Source organism: Watersipora subatra, chromosome 1 (genome assembly GCF_963576615.1).
Source record: "Watersipora subatra chromosome 1, tzWatSuba1.1, whole genome shotgun sequence".
Lineage (NCBI taxonomy): Eukaryota > Metazoa > Bryozoa > Gymnolaemata > Cheilostomatida > Watersiporidae > Watersipora > Watersipora subatra.
In genome coordinates, this window is record NC_088708.1 from 44,971,655 (window position 1) to 44,990,261 (window position 18,607).

General features: G+C 34.5%; 1 long non-coding RNA gene across 2 annotated transcripts in view; it reads left to right on the plus strand.

The window, feature by feature from the left end:
• LOC137410479 (uncharacterized) overlaps window positions 1-16,137 on the plus strand; it is a 32,435-nt gene extending 16,298 nt beyond the window's left edge. For both annotated transcript variants that reach the window (XR_010981213.1, XR_010981214.1), the window contains exon 3: window positions 15,968-16,137. This is a non-coding gene — a long non-coding RNA (uncharacterized lncRNA). The remainder of the gene's footprint in view (window positions 1-15,967) is intronic.
• The last annotated feature ends 2,470 nt before the right edge of the window (window positions 16,138-18,607 follow it).

Here is an 18,607-nt window from a genome sequence, read left to right on the forward strand (position 1 = left end):
ATGCATCCTTTACAGCCATTCTGGTCTAGTCAAGTCAGTTTGCAGTGTTTGGTCAATATTTCTGTCATGACTGATCAGCACTTGGGATTTATCCCCTCCTTAATGTTTGTTTACTATTATGAGAGGCACTACAGTGTTTAGGGTCTAAAAACTTTGATGTATCCTTTACAGCCATTCTGGTCTAGTCAAGTCAGTTTGCAGTGTTTGGTCAATATTTCTGTCATGACTGATTATCACTTGGGATTTATCCCATCCTTAATGTTTGTTTATTAATATGAGAGGCACTACAGCGTTTAGGGTCTAAAAACTTTCATGCAACCTTTACAGCCATTTTGGTCTAGTCAAGTGAGTTTGCAGTGTTTGGACAATATTTCTGTCATGACTGATCAGCACTTGGGATGTATCCCCTCCTTAATGTTTGTTTGTTATTATGAGAGGCACTACAGCGTTTAGAGTCTAAAAACTTTGATGTATCTTTTACAGCCATTCTGGTCTAGTCAAGTGAGTTTGCAGTGTTTGGTCAATATTTCTGTCATGACTGATCAGCCCTTGGGATTTATCCCCTCCTTAATGTTTGTTTGTTATTATGAGAGGTACTACAGCATTTAGGGTCTAAAAACTTTGATGTATCTTTTACAGCCATTCTAGTCTAGTCAAGTCAGTTTGCAGTGTTTGGTCAATATTTCTGTCATGACTGATCAGCACTTGGGATTTATCCCCTCCTTAATGTTTGTTTACTATTATGAGAGGCACTACAGTGTTTAGAGTTTTAACAGTTTCAGTATAAAGGCCTGTAGCTGCATTGTTTGGCTTTCAAACTTGTGCCTAATTCATTGTATAGCAAGCCTGAAATGTGCCTTTGCGGCACCACACCAACATGAGAGCAACTGTACAGTAGTAGTCAGGATATGTATGTATTTGTATATAAAATTTATACAGCGCTGCACATACTCATTCAAAGAAGGCACATAGGTGCTCTGCTCCATTCTCATTTGGCCTCCCATTTTATAGGTACTTTTGCAAATACTTATATAATGAGAAGTACACTTTCGTTCACCTACACTGTACTTCTAGGTCGATATTTATAGGTTTTCGATATTTATAGGTGCTCTGGCAAATACCTTTATAAGGAGAAGTGCACCTAATTTACTTAGTGCTAGGTTGATCCCTTTGTTCTTCGTAGTTTGGTCATACCGGGTCGAGACAAGTCGTCTCAGGGAGCTGGCCTGGACACAGAGCCGGCTGGCTCCCAATACACTAAATATCGAAGCGGCAATGCGCACATAGCCAAACAGCCATTTCTGTTCAGGCTGACATTGCCACAATCTTTACCACCTGTACTTTGCTGAGTAACAGCTGCCTGTGTCAATTCGTACGTGTCCATGATTGCTGATAGTTCCTTTACTGCTCCACAAGAATCAAATTACTTGAGTACAATGGCAAACATATGTTTGATATATCCATCAAATATATATCTTTGCCATTGTACTCAGGTGGCTTGATGTCATACGGCAGAGATCGACTGGCAATCTCTAGTCTGCATTTTCTTGTAAGCATACACATTGAGTTGTAACTACTATTAGTGCTAGGGTAACACTAATCGGGGCTACCCTAGCGGTAGTAAAAGTAAAGCTTCGCGGAAATTGAGTATCACAAAGCGAGACGTCGTCGGACTAGGAAGAACCTAAGCTGCTTTAGGGGCAGCCCGTCTTTATATAGGTATATGTACACTGTATGTATATAATTCTGAAACTTTGTCATCTTTCTTTTGTCCTTTGGTATGTCCAGCTATAGGTATTAAAAGTTAAAACCTTGGAATTTAAATTCCACACTGTCATGGATTTGAACTCAGACATTACAACTGCAAGTTTCAAAACCATATTCTTTACCACTGAGCTGTATACAAGCTTTTTAAAATCATGTCCTTATCATATACCTTATACAATATGCACACGCTAAATGACATATTATATGAATATCGCACCCAGGCGTTAAGATGCCCCTGTTATAAAATAGGAGGTATATGTTATAGGAGCGTCTACTGTTACTATGTATTGGCAATGGGATTTGTCTCCCTTGCCTGCTCTGAGCTGCACTGATGAGGCTTCAATAGCCGAAACAGTTCTGTATGCAGCTTGAGTACTTGCTCCCTTATTTCGGTTTGGTTGAGGGCTCTGTGAGAGGTGCGAAACTATTAGCCTTAGTGCAAAGTTTATCACTTTTGTGATTTGAGCACACTGGTGTTAGCGCATTGACTTTCTTAAAGTATGTTAGGCAACTTGGTTGTCTCATGACAGGAGGTCAATTTTCATTGGCAATGAAATTTTTCTCTTTTGCCTGCTCTGAGCTGCACTGATGAGGCTAAAATAGCTGAAACAGTACTGTCTGTAGCATGAGTATATATATATCCATAGCTATCTTGTTCCCCTGTCCATCACTACTATATCTGGTTATTTTGCTAGGACATGCTTGTCAGTTCGGATGTAGAAGTCCCAGAGGATCTTAGCGCTGTCATTTTCATTGACCTTATTAGGAGCTTCCCACCAGTGTTGTAGTTTATTAAGGCCATCCATACTCATCACATAGACACAACATCATCACCGTACAGAACACTTGCAACATGATTTTGCTGCTCAATGTATGCATTTCTGGCTATCTGCTTGCATCCACTGATGATCTGTCGGATGGTCCCGGGTGCATATTTGCACAGTCTACATCTAGGATCATCTCTCGTGGGATAGATATTTGTTTGGAGTTGCCTAGTTCAACGCACTTGCTCTTGGGCTGCTATGAGTAGCGACTCTGTATTGGTCATTAGGTTCCCTTTGTTCAGCCAGATATATGTCTGGTATAGATCGCCAACCTTAATTCTTATATATATATTTATAATGTATATATTATATATATATATGATAGTGATGTTTTGATAGCAGCCGTCCGCCATCAACGTGCGGCGCGTGATCACTGCGGCCAGAACCACGGCTTTCCTCCGTCATACTTTGCAGTTTGATATTTGCACAGTTTAATATAATGCACACTTTGCACATATGATATTCATACATGAATATTAAACGTTCCATTGCTAATTGCAATGGAACGTTTAATATTATATTCCATGCCGATCACATGAAATTGTTTGTCATGTATAAAAATAAGTATATTTATTACACCCTGTATATTAGGCACTGTTAGAAGACATACTTTCAAGATCTGAAAAAAGTTGAGTAACCTGGGTGCATAAATTGTGTACTACAGATATTTTCAAACTACTGAAACCAGTTGTTACGACATCAATTTAAGCTTATTTTTGGCAGCTGTAGGCATACCTGCCTACATATGTCACTACAACTTCCTAAATTGCAAGCTAAGGACTAACTATTGCAGTTCCATAAAGGTATTTAGATTGAGTAAACAGAGATATCCATAATGTATTTAGAACAGTGAAGATCAGGTGATGAAAAAAAAGATAAACAAGCACAGAACATTCAGAGACAAGACAGTGAAGTCGGCAAGATATCCCTTTGAAGTCGGGGAGAGAAATGGATGAGCGTGTTTCCATTCCTAAAAACAAATACATACGTATAAGTCAAGTCAACTATTTGAGTTGCACAAAAGAAGGATGTTATCGTAACTATATATAAAAGTACAAATGATGACAAATAAATAAATATAAAAAGAGAAGGTATCTATTACAGACATAACTTAACAAAAACAGTGATAGGTGAAGGATAATTTAACGCTGTGAGACTACCAAGCAAAAACATTTTTCATACCAAATAACTTATTTCAACTCTTTTTTTAGAGAAAAACGTTGTTTTTTGATATAAATTAATATTGTTAATTTGCAGAAAACAGCTAGCATCATTTTTCTTGAGAGAATAATTGCTACTAGATAAACCTGTAAAAGGTTTACAGTTGCATATTCTTTGTTGAGAAACCACTTTTCAACACAGGCAACCGACAGCTCATGCTAATATACTACTGAAAAGTTGAAAAAACATGTTGAATATTCTTCTTCAATTTTTACTTTTCTACCATGTTTACTTTGCTGGCATGTTTATTTGTTTAAATAGTTGATTAACTCGGTTTTACTTGTTCTTTCCGTGTGATTTTTTTTGTCAAGTTTACCTTTATATTTTTATTCAGTTTTATTTTTCCAGATGTTTAGACACTTGCAAACTGAATGAGTTATAATTTAAATATGAAGTACATTAGGCAGTTCTATAACAAAAACCTATAATGTAAATTTTACTTAACATAAGAAATCTACACATAGTTATTTTTATGTACTACTTAAAAATTTTAAATAATGTAAATTGTCAAGTCGGTGCAAGTTGTCAAACTTGATTTAAATAACGATAATATTTGAAATAGCCTTGAAAAATCGTTTCTTTTTTTAATTCTTTTCTAATCGTTCTAATTCTAGTTGAAAAAAAAAACAGAAAATAAGTAGATGTAGCTTTGCGATTGTTCACAAATATTTAAAAGTGATCGAGTAGAGCGAGTGTTACAACGTTGTTATACCAATCTGAATGTCACAAGTCGGATTATCTTTGATAGCGATCTTTTATCCTAACACTGATCCTTGGAGACAGATCGACGATGGTAATGTGTACACCACCTTTATTATGTCAAAAAAATGTTTTTGATGTTTTTATTGTGAATGTACAAAATGTTTATTATTTGGTTTTCCTTTGCCGAATAGACCCTCATGCCTTAAAAAATAAACCAATCATTGAAAATGGACATCGGATGTGCTTCCCTTAACTTTATAAAACCATAAAACGACATAAACATAAAGTGGCCATAAAACGAATGGAAGCGATAAGAAAATAAAAAAGTCGTCAATGCAAACCAATAATACGACAGTTAAGATACAAACAACAAGTTAATAAGTTATGTCTAGTTTTTCTTTTTTATACAGCAAAACAAGAGCTTGGAAAATCTTGACACAAACTAAACATGCATTATTATTATGTTATCATTATTATCTTACATGTATTTTACTGTTTGTATAACGTAAAATCCCTAAAAGTTTTTCAGAATATTTTTCATGTTGTAGAAGCGTTTACTGCATTTTGTCCATAAGCTTTACATGTTTGATTTGAGAGTGCTATGACCTAATTATCTATGTTGTTGGTCAGTGATATGACCTAATTATCTGTTGTTGGTCAGTGATATGACCTAATTATCTATATTGTTGGTCAGTGATATGACCTAATTATCTATATTGTTGGTCAGTGATATGACCTAATTATCTGTTGTTGGTCAGTGATATGACCTAATTATATATGTTGTGGCCACTGATATGACCTAGTTATCTATGTTGTTGGCCAGTGATATGACCTAGTTATCTATGTTGTTGGCCAGTGATATGACCTAGTTACTTATGTTGTTGGCCGGTGATATGACCTAGTTATCTATGTTGTTGGCCAGTGATATGACCTACTTATCTATGCTGTTTGCCGGTGATATGACCTAGTTATCTATATTGTTGAATTCTCATGCCATTTATTTGAACTCCCTTCTGAAGTCTGTCGATAGTTGCCTGCCTTTGTATTTTCTCTCCGCTTATTGCGTCTCTCTTCGGTCATGTTAATTCTCTCCCTTGAGCGTTATGAAATTTTATATCTTCTCCATTTATTGATTTATTCTGGCCTTAGTTCTCTGCTATGGCCAATATGTGCAAATATATCCTCTTCGATTATTTGATTTCTCGTTATCGGTTGTTCCATTAATTCTCTGTTTCTGTTACGTTGCGTTTGTCTTTAATCCGCTCCTATGTGTTCGTGTTACCTTCTTTGTATTTATCCAACTGCCTCTCTTTGCTGCATTCTTTATGTATTCACGTTGAGGTCAACCAATTAATAATGTATACTCACAATAATGTAATTTTATTCGCAAGGAATTCGAAGAATTTGCTATGATTATTTTTAATATTTCTTTTCTAGGAAAGCCAAGAATTTGAAGACACTAATTTTCAAAGCCAATTTAAATTTAAATGAAACTACAGAAAGCTTTTTCAGCCATGACCTCATAAATTATTTCTATCTAATAAGCTAAAGAGAATGACTACGACAAACTACCAGAAACTATTATTATGGAACTGATGAGCACCGTGTGCGATCATCATAAGTGCCGACCAACATAGACACTAAGTAACTGAACAGTTATTCCTAAATGTTTGAAAGTGTTTGAATGGTGCTGGTTTACTTAGCTAAATGCTGTGAGTTTGAATTCAGCTTATTGCACTTACTATCTCAACCTGTAAACATGGCTGAAGACCATGACACACAGGTAATCAATGCATACTATTGTATCAATATATAGATAATAATAAGATATGCTTACATTCCACCAGCGTAGCAAACCTAATCCTGTTCTTTCTGTTCAATCATGGAAACCCTTCTTGTTAGGTTTCTTTTTCGACGCGCAGCCCTGCAAAACATGTACAAATAAAATTACATTTATCACAACTTGCAAATCAACGAATACAAAGTTGGTAAGTGAAGTTTATAAGGTTTGAAATAGATACTAAGTCAATAGAACCAATCAGTGTCAAGGTAGAAATTCCTTTGCTAGCTGTTAGATCAGTAAATCAATCTAAACTTTTGGAAAGACGATTAGTAGCTCACGCAATGGCTGTCTTGTGAGTTAAAAAGTCTTTTCAGCAGATTTGTTACAACTTGAAAATAGTCAATCATTTTTAAAAATTTCAATCCACCGATACCAAATATGGTGAGAGTTGGACCAAATGAGTATCCAAAAATAGTGAGGGTTGATTGATGACAATAACTAGACAAGTTTGTGTCTTCTGATCTTTAGCTGAAACTGGTACCTATATGTGTGATGGTTATATATTCACAATGTTCTTGTATAGAAGGGTTATGTTATTTGATTGGCCCACTAATATTATAAGAATGTAAATAAATCTGAATTAAGTTGACTTACAGAGCTTTTTTTCGGTTTCTCTCGTTTTCAATATTTTCTTCTTTGGATAGAAAGTTATCATCTATCTTTTGGGGTGTTTTGTCAATTTCTACAAAAAATAAGGCATAAAGCATCTTTACATAAAAGATAGCATTCAAAAATTGTGCAAAGACCTTATATTAGAAAGAAACCTTTTATCTCCTATGCCTTTTAGCTAGAACACATTCCGATTTTAGTCAATTAGTACAAGAGTTGACAACCCTTTCTAATGAAAAATCGGTTTGAGCCTTCCTTATTAATATATTGTAATGAAAAGCTTGCTGCGTGCCAGATTTGAACTCAGGAGATTGCAATGCCGAGTTTCAAAACACGCCTTTAACCACTGAGCTATACAGTCCTCATCAGGTTTTTATCATATACCGTATGACGTATGCACACGCTAAATGTACACTTTTGATTATTAACTAATAGTATCTTTTGCGTTTGTTAGTTTTGAAATTTGCTTCAAAATAATTTTTTCTACCGCTCCCTAATTTTTAACTTGTAATTTTTAAATGTCATATTTTCATTTCAAATGGGCCGTTACACTTCTATGTCCGGTTTTCGTAAGGTTTTATTGCCAAGTCGATAAAAGCTAATACTTTTCATGCAAACAATTTTAAGATGAACTCATTTTGAAAGCATTAATGAGAATGTGGAAGGCAAATGCTGATCCATAATTATAATACTGTAATTACAGAATATTGGAATATACATAATTACAATGTTTAAAATCTAAAACAAATGCAAGTACATAATATAACACATGCCTAAGGTGCATCCAGGTATATAGTAATTATACCTAAAAGTCTAAGATACTAGTTAAAACATAGTTTAGAAGCCTAAACCTCAGAATTATCAGTTACAATACTGGAAGTTAAATACAGAAGCAGACAAGTTATAGTTGTAAATCCAGTAAAACAGGCCTAATCCAAGTGTTTAGCATGATAAACCTAAAATCATCAGCCATAGTTATTTTGCAGTATAGACACTATACACAGTAACTAACTGTTTAGTGTCAATTGTTATTACTCTTTTGGTAGCTGGTAAAGATAGCTATTCTTATGTTTATTCTAAAAGTTTTGAACTTGGTATACCAACCTTCTTCCGAGCATCTGTCAGTCTGACAGCCAACAGACTGCCGGGCTGTCATGGTTTGACAACCGGCTGCCTTACTCTCATGAGCAGTTTGAGAGCTTGCGCTCGTTTGCTCAATGTCTCTGAAACCCAAACTTTTGTTTAGTTCACTTGAAAAGAAACTTTAATTTGAATCTAGATCAAGATACAGTATATAACTTCAATTTTCTTAAACTTCACTGCTGATTTTAATGCAACTCTCCGACCTAGTCACACAGACATTATATTCCTTAGCATAGAATTCTATAATCTGCCTCCAAAGCCACTCATAACAATCCTGTCATGACAAAGTGTGATTTTTAGGTGATACAAATAAATGGAAATCAGTCTGTGCTAGGCTTGGGCCATATGGTTGTTGTCTGTATAATTCGTTATACAGTTACGTGACGCTGGGCATCATTTTAGTGAGCTATTTTCTGGAGACTTTCTCATTTGTTATTTTTCTCTCTTTTCAATCTGTGATTTTTTAATGTTTTGTTTGCACGAATGTCAGAAGTTTCCTTTCATATGGTTGTTTCTCTTAGTCAGGCTCACCCAAATTTGATCGGTTTTTACCATTCTGTTTAGTAGGTAGTTCTTTTCCTTTCAACAGCTGACAGAACTACACCTCGCAAACCATCTTAGTGAATGTTGGTAAGCTATGTCTTTAGCAACCACTTGTCTGTAAGGAACGAGTTCTGTTTTTAGAACACAATGAGCTTACTTTTTTTACCCTAATGTTTTATACACTAATCTGTACACGGTACCACAATCGACTCCTATGTTCTCTAGTATGTCATCGATTTTCACTCTTCTGTCAGCCAAGATGAGTTGTTTAATAGTGTTTATGTTGTCAGGAGTTGAAATATCTGCTAGTTTACTGCTCTGATTTTCATATTGACTATCAATCCTGTCTTCGTCGAAAGCTGTGGATCATTTCTAGCATGGTGGTTGAAGCAGACACTCACAGCCATATAGTGCCTTCAGCCTACACCGTACTTCGGTAGCTCAGACGCCCTCTGTGTGCAAAAGTTTTAATACTGCAATCTGCTCGAGGCTTGAGTACTTTTCCAGTTTTGGAGTCATTTTTAATTGTCAATAATACAATATATTTAATACTATGATGGTGCAATTTAGTGCATGAGATTTAAACTACTCATAAAATGTACCAAGTAATTTATGAAAAGATTAAAAAATGAAAATATAACACATAAAAATATAATTTAAAGGAATTATGAGTCTCTCATTGAAAATGTAGTAAAAATCGTACTTCAGTAGCTCTGACATGGGAGCATAAATACCCTTCAGACAATATTATTCATGAACCTAAATTTTCTGAAAGTTGTCTTTTCATTAATTTTTTTAAGACAATTTTATTTGCGCAAGAACACATACATGAACAAATTAATCTGTGAATCCAGCTAGTATTAGCGTACGAAACTTCCACATTCATATCACACATGTTTAACTATATGTATGACTTTATGTAATCGTATTCGCAAATCAAATCATATAAATACCATTACGTTTCAGTCAAAATCATTGTTGTCTATTTCATCAAGTTCAGGGTTAAAAGCTTTTAACAGCAATTTACAGTGAAAAACTGCAAGAGCGATTTTTGCGACGACTTGCTGTATTATGAAGAAATTGTGACAACCTTGAATAAGTTAGTGAAGAATTGCAAGGCATTAGCAATGGGCACAATTCTAACTCCTGACGATGATTACAAAATGTTTGAAACATAATTATGTTTACTGACTATGCCTTTCAACTAACCTTAAATTTTATGCAGTAGTTATTTTTTTCTTTTTTTAAGAAATTTACCAACAATCCTGATTATTCACAGATTTTAACCATTCACAGAATTGTCTTCCAGCGAATTCGCAAATTCTTAAATTCATCAATTAACGTCATCCTACAGGGTAAAAATTCCTAACTACGCTACATTTGTGAGCGCTTTGAAAGGTTACATTTTAGACTATATATTGTCCAACTACCCTAATATAAGAAGGTATTTAATCTAAAACTTACTTCTGGATTCCGTGATCTATCGTGTTTTTTCTTTGGTAGGCATACGCGATCCCGATTACTATAGCTGCAGTAGCACTAAACAACATTTTCCCAATCATTTTTTTCGAAGTCCTATAAAAAACAATAATAATATTTTAAAAATAATCAGCATCTTTATGCAAACTATCAAAGACTGTATATTAGCTAATAACATCTTAATAATATTCTAATTAGACATCTACTAATCTCATTACAGCATTTTAAAGTTTATTAGTTTAGCGTAGTAGTACAGTTGAAGTTACCTTTTTTACAACTTTAGTTAATAAGATCTAGTGAATCAGTTGTTTAAGTTTTACAGCCTTACGAATAAGGTTAAAAAGCCTTAAAAAGATTTTCATCTACCAGAAAAAATCATTTCATCAACTTTCTCATTATAAGAGAGGATAATTCCAGCTTACCTGTTACAAAGATAAACATGAACTAATGATGTCATGAAATATTGTAAAGAATGCTGTGTAATATTAATTTTGTGTCGAGCAATTGAAGTTACCTTTTTTACAACTTTAGTTAATAAGATCTAGTGAATCAGTTGTTTATGTTTTACAGCCTTACGAATAAGGTTAAAAAGCCTTAAAAAGATTTTCATCTACCAGAAAAAATCATTTCATCAACTTTCTCATTATAAGAGAGGATAATTCCAGCTTACCTGTTACAAAGATAAACATGAACTAATGATGTCATGAAATATTGTGAAGAATGTTGTGTAGTATTAATTTTGTGTCGAGCAATTGAAGGTACTATTTAATACTGTTTCTCTGATCACTATAATTCTAGATCAGAAGTCAAATAAAATAGCATTTTGCCACTTCATCTGTTATTTATTTAATATTTCTTTAAAGTTTCATCTCTTGATGCTGATGAGTCTTTCCCAGTAAATATTAGTGAAGGGTAAATATTTCTAGGTTATGAGTGGTTAAACTATCAAAAGCCGCAGTCACCATGAGAACTCCATCAAGTCGATATTGACTACTCTATTGGTTATGCTCTACAAGTCATAACTCTATAGACTGGCCAATCTCAGTTTTTAGCCAATGGTCCAGACGTATGTCACCTTCTTTGTGTTTCTATTCATGACATTCTTAAACAGGAGGTAAAGAGGCTTCTGGTTCTTAGATCCTTCTGAGTAGAGCTGTGAGTGGACTAGCTGTAGAAGTAACCTATTCAATTTCATCTTATCATCTTATATACATGACTTGTCCATCCCGGGTTTCTCTTGTTGATTACATATCTACCATTGATGAGAGACCTGTTCGTCTTTATATCACATTGTACACGACTATTATTTCATGGTATTTATAGCATTCCTTTTAAACACCTCATAATATATACACACAGCATCTCAACGTTATTCATATAGATAGTTAATGTTTCAGCTCTTCATAAGAGTACCGACATAACAACAGCGGAGACAACATTGTCTTTGACTCTTAATGACATCATATAAATTTCCAACAGTCTCTCCCACAGTTTAGCATAGCCTGCATTAGTTTTTCCCATTTGAATGACTATCTTACTGTCCTGTCTGACATTGTCAGAAAGGACAGTTATAAACTACTTGAAGTATTTGACCTTTCTTAAGACAGTCATGCGTATTAAATTTGAGTCTACGTATTATGGTACAACTTTTATGTACCTGAGTGAGTACCTTTTTGCCCCGAGTGCGGTGAGAGTCTCCAGGTGCGGCGCTCCGGATGAATGAGTTGGTGAGTGCGAGGCGATTGGTTGCGAAGCGATTGAGTCCTAAGCGATTGATTGCGAGGTGATTGATTGCGAGTGCGAGGCAATTGACTGCGAGGCAATTGATTGCGAGGCAATTGATTGTGAGGCAATTGATTGCGAGGCAATTGATTGCAAAACGATGGAGTGCGAGGCGATTGATTGCGAGTGCGAGGCGATTGACTGCAAGGCGATTGATTGCGAGGCGATTGATTGTGAGGCAATTGATTGTGAGGCGATTGATTGCAAGAAAATTGAGTGCGAGACGAGTGCGAAGCAATCGAATGCGAGGCGATTGATTGCGAGGCGATTGATTGCGAGGCGATTGATTGCGAGACGAGTGCAAAGCAATTGATTGCGAGGCAAGTGCGAGCCGATTGAATGCCAGGCGATTGATTGCTAGTGCGAGGCGATTGATAGCGAGGCGAGTGTAAGAGCATGATTGTCAACTGCTCGGCAAGTAAAGACTGGTCGGCTGAGTGCGCGATCGTCAACCGCAAATATAGACGAGTAAGAACGGATGCATAAATCTAGATGCACGAATCTAGAATATTTACTAGATTATACACGTATCTAGCTGTAAAACACATTGCAGATTTTTATTGTTTTTCCCAACATTATTGACATGTACTGTATATGCTTGATCAGGTCAACAATTTCAGTAGACTGTATGTTAGGAGTCGTTTTACAGTATGAAAAACAACTCTCATTAAACCTTATGCTGTACATGAATCTGTTCCCGTAGGCGGGTGATGCAGCTAGTTGATTATATATCCACAATTGATGAGAGACCTATTCTTCTTTATATCTCTTTGTATATGACTATCATTTATTGGTGTTTATAACATTCTTTTGAAACACCTCATAATGTATACACACAGCATCTCAACTTTATTCATATAGATAGTTTATGTTTCAGTTCCTCATAAGAGTACAGACATAACAGCGGCACAGGACAGCTTTGTCTTTGACTTAATCACATCAAATAAATTTAAAGTATTTGACCTTTCTTAAGACTGTCGTGCGTATTAAATGTGAGTCTACGTACTAAAGATTCTCCTGTCATACAGCCCACGACCAAAGTGATATTGGGAAAAAAGGGTACTTACTGATGGTTGAGAAATGCAATATTAGCAGTTAGATGGCACTGCAGTGTAATAGGATAACTGCAATGGTACCTGCAATGGTAGCTGTAATGTACTAGGTGTAATTATGTACATAAAACAGCAATAATGAAAAAAAAAAGATTATATGTTTATATCTCGCTCCTGCAATAGGAGAAATGCAATATTGGAAGCAAAATGCACTGATATCATTAGAATAATCAATATTAATATAGTGATACAGTAATAATATAACACCAATGCACAATTTTGTTTACATTTCAAAACATCATAGCTAACAATATCAAGAAGTTGTGATAATTATATAGATTTTTAGAAAATCTATTTAACAAAGCTATTTAGAAATAATAACAGTAACATATTGCCCAACATCGGTCACTATATACTTCGATCTTGTAAACTTGAATGCTTATTCTTATAATTAAATCCTATAAAATCAAATAATTATTCTTATAATTAAATCTTATAAAATTGAATAATTATTCTTATAAGTAAAATTGGTAATAATCTCATAAGAATCGTTAAAAAATATCATCAGTCACTTCCTTTACTTTCACTGCTTTGGACATCGGTTGAAATACCAAAGTATACTACTCGTAAGTGTCCAAAATGTCAGTTACTTTGAAATCGGCAAAAAAGAAAGATTGCTTTTCAGTGCTTCTACGTTAATTACAGAAACCTTCAGCAATTGAACAATGCCATAGACTGGTGAAATGTGCACGTTTTTTTTCGTGAAATGCGCACGACTTCATGGTTCTATTCTCTGTCGCTCGGTATTTCATTTGCTGGTCTTATTTTTGATAAAAATAAGGCTTGTCAAGTTTTAATAGCGATTTCAGGCCAAAATAACCTGTCTATTTATGTATAATCCGATCAGATGGGTAAGGTTTAGGAAATTTTATACAAATAATGAAGACTTGGTAACATATCTAAATAGGTTTATATGTGTTTTGTATCGTTATTATACTTAAACGACTCGTTTGAAAAATAGTTAAATTTGTTGATGAGATTTCGGTATAAGGAATTGCGACGGCCGTAGATAAATAATTTTTGTGAGGTGTGTGCACAAATGCATTTATCATAAATCTTCCAAACCATCGCTTCACTCGTGTTTGGTCGTGGGATTATGGTACAAGTTTTATATACTGGCTCTTTCTCAAATAATTTATGGGTTATCTAATTTATTATAAACTAGCATATGAGAAATACAAATTTAGCTAAAATATCATAATCATGATAAGCTTCTGCTGTGATACACTTTAGACTAGGTATGAACAGACAACTTTTAATTATCTGAATGTCGCCATAGTTATAACCAACAGATTACAACAAAATTGCTATTTAATGCAAAGATTTGTGTTGACAAAATATTCCAACTTGTTATGAAATATTATTCTATTTTGTCCTCCAATCATCTAAAAATTCGATGAATTTGTCACTTTTTAGTAATACAATCTTGTACCTTAAATTTCTAATAGTCCTGGTGTTTAAAATACTATTTATAATATGTTAGTATTACTAAACAGTTTAAAGCATTTGTATTGTATACTTGATAAATTTATTATTACACTAATATTCATCAATTATTCAAGTTATTAGGTAGAATCCACAACGACTCATGACATTATTGGAATACCTGGATATACGTGTACATGGGGTACAGGTACAATCATTTTTATACATACAATCTTCACCTTACATTTTACATCTATAATTCTGCACAGACTATGAAACCTTATAAGCTGTTTTCCTAAACACCTTTCAAATTGCTTGCTTTATAACTCTTTCGAGTTTGAATAGTTAGAGACTGTAGTTACTGATTGGAACTAATTCTATTGCGCAGTGATGAGCACCAGAGGGTTTATAAAATGTGTGAATGAGGCAAATAAATTCTAGCTTTTTTTACTGTGTAACTTTATAAAAGGTTTTAAGGCTTGTCATACAAACAGGGAGCTAACAGATACAAGTACATACTGCTTAGCATTATCGACAATTTTGTCTCTTTACGGAAGAAATTTTAGAACAAAATAGGAATTGACAACTATTCGTTATACACCTAAAACAATATACACTGACTTTATTTTGGTCAAACTACTTTGTAATTTTAATGAAGAAATATTTATGTGAACTGGTTCTAGCAAACATATGTTTCGAGATCAGTCACCGATTTGCATTCCAACTTCTTTTGTTTATGAGAGTTTTTTCATGTAAATTCATAAAACTTTGAATTACTGTAATTGATACCATCCAGCAGAAAAAGATATTGTCACGCCAGCCAACTGATATCTTGGCCAGACAAACACTCGAGAGCCCAGTTGGCTCCTGCGCTACCCGACTAACAAGAATATGACTTGGCCTTGCTGGGCGACGCAGAGATGGTTTGGCCATGCTGGGCCAAGAGGAGAAATGACCAGCCCGGCTAGACAACGACTGGTTGAGCACTGGCTAGCATCAAAGAAATTGGCCATGTTTCGAAAAGAAAAAACCGATTTTACCGGTAAAGCGGGATTTGTCAGGACCCAACTGAGCTGAGCATAAAAAAGTCTCAATGCAGACCGTTGGGTTTACTTGTTGCATGCCATATACTCCACTCATATATCTGCTCAATTGTTTTTATTGAATTTTGAATGCACTGATGCTGGTGTAATGTTTTGGGCAACTGCCTTGAAAGCTGCTCCTAGCTCATTACCCCTGTTAACCTTGGTTATGGTAACTGCCGAGTCCACTGATGTCGTCCAGATTGATACCCTGCTAATCTAACATAAGTCTGGGTTTTTGTCCTTGAAACAAATACCGGGGGTGTCGGGGTAACCTGCAAGTAATTTGGATAAAAAAACAAGGGTGTTTGTTGTTGGTAAAACGTGTGTATTTATGATATGAAGGTCTAATCATAACCTTTTACCTAATTACAACCAATTTTTCAACCACCTTTTATACAATTTGGGCTCCTTATATATAAATTTCTATTCCAGCTAAAATTTGGGTAAAAACTCACCTTGACATGGATAACACTAACAAGGGACTGTGTCGACCTTGATCCGTGCTCCAGGTATTCATACAACGATACAATATAGTTAATGCAATATACAAATAATATATTCAATATAATCTCACGAGTACAATTATAAGCTAATACAGTCAATATACTATCGTTATTACAAAAATAAAATATAACACAAATGAAAACCTAAAAAGAAAGCTATTTTATCGTTCATTTATTGGTTGTGGTGCTCTTTTCTGAGTCAGCGGCTGTCGAATTCCATCACACTGGTACAAAGGTAAACACGAAGTGCTGAAGATAAATACATCAATGAAATACATCACATATATAATGTATATATATATATTTCTCAAAGTATGTCGATATGTGTGTCATTCCAGCTATAGATACAGTGCACACTGATTATTTTACCAATACGGTAACATGGACCATTATATTGTCTGCGTGGGAAGAGCCTTGACATTATCTCCTCGTCCGGTCAGACAAAAACAGTACAATATCTCATTTTTACATTTTACCGGTATTGAAAGGTACCAGTATTACAAGTACAGTACAGTATTACAGTCTTACCAGTATTACAGTACAAAGTTTTGATAGATAGCTTCTGGTGGAACATTAATCTTTTTTATACACAAACACTTCTATGCAAGATTTGTTATTATAAATTCTGCGTATTCAGGATTTTTATTTATTTTTTCAGTTCGTATTAATTGTATCATTGCCGAATCATCTTTTATTGAAATTGTCTTAAAGTAATATCATAAGTAATATCATATTAATATTAATATAATATATTTGTTTATATATATGCTGTATAATAAATATACTATTAATATTATATCAATATCATAGTAAAACTTTAATCGTAATAAAGTCTTTGAACAGCAAATTGGTTTGTATTTAACATATAAGAACATTTACCATTCTAACTTTCAAACTACATACCACAAAAGAGGTGTTTTGTGTAGTTGAAATAAATTAAGAGAGAAAACAAAAACAACTGTAAAGGTTTTCAAACTTTGGCAAACAACTGTAACTTTTAAAATTCATATTATGAGAAAAATGGTTTGTGCAGGACAACTAAATTAAAAATAAATCAAACAACTAAAGGTTTTCAAACAACTGTAAATTTAAAATTCGATAACTTGAAAGAAGTGTTTCGTTAAAATAAATTTGAAGGGAAAATTAAAACCTAAAGGCGTTTAATTGTAAATTTGAAATCATTAGCAAGTAATGGCTAAATATAGTCTATTTTGCTAAGATTACAATCAAAAACTATTTGGTATACAATTATATGATTTCAGTTCGTTTCAGTGTTGGCATACCAAATTTGGCACGTAGGATAATATCATAGGCTATAGACATACATCGAGTGGTATAGAAACCCATAGCCATTGTCTAATGCAATCATCTTCTGGTAAACATCATCATTAAAAATAGTACCAAAATACTATGTTAACGTTAGTAACCAAAGGCACCTACAATGACTTTGGTGCATTTTGTGGTTATGATTTGCAAGTGAAACATTACAATGTATTACGTGGAGAGCTCTTACCTTCAAGACAGACGTGCAACCTAAACGCTGAATTTAACTTATAATGAATTTAATTTACTAAACACATACTTGAAAAAAAGGTTTAGTATGTATTTTAGTAAACTTCAAGCTCTTAAAATAAATCTCATCATTTACGTTAGCAAATCGTGTTTATTATAACGGATACCAGATATACCGGATAACGAATACGGATAACTTGCCATGGTGACTTCAGTGCTGTGTATCGTTATTGCGTATCAACTAGGATACAAGCAGATTAAAAAGTTGTCAAAACAGACAGCAGCTCAGATATGATTGATGGAAAAGGAACTTTTTAGAGAGAGTTGGCCCAATGCCATTTACATTAATTCATGTGCTCATCCAGTAGTATTTGATGGTGTCAAGGTCACCATTTCAGTATGTATGTTATCTTCTAGCGCTCTCTGCTACACACTGCGCTACTGTAACTGCGAGTTTCAAGGCAGTTGTTACGCATACGCTGCATTTAGTTTAATATTTTCACAATGATCACATGAAATTATATATCACAGGTAATATCATACTCTGTGTTCCTTTTCAGCCTGTGCCGAATAGACTCCTTCATGCTACCTTAGCTTGTGGTTTGCTTTACAAAGCCCCAAAAACTACTTATTATCGGAGTTATGTTTACTCCATCTGCTTCAAGCCATGGTTGAAGGTTGAGATAAAATACCGCCTCCAACGGGATTTGAACTCATGATTATCAGCTCAGGGAAATTTTATCGCTATAACTGAGCAGAAGAATGACAAAGACTGGGATATCTATACAGTAGATTACTGCCACACAAAAAGTAAGTGACTTCGATTAAGAAAATACGATTAAGAGACTCCGACTAAGAGACAACAACTGAGAAACTTCGACTAAATTGACTACAACTAAGAAACTACGACTAAACGACTGAAAGACTACGACTAACAGGTTACGACTAAGGAACTATGATAACAGGATACAACTAAGAGACTACGACTTAGAAACTATGACTAACAGACTACGGACTAAGAGACTACGACTAGGAGACTATGACTAAAAACCACGAC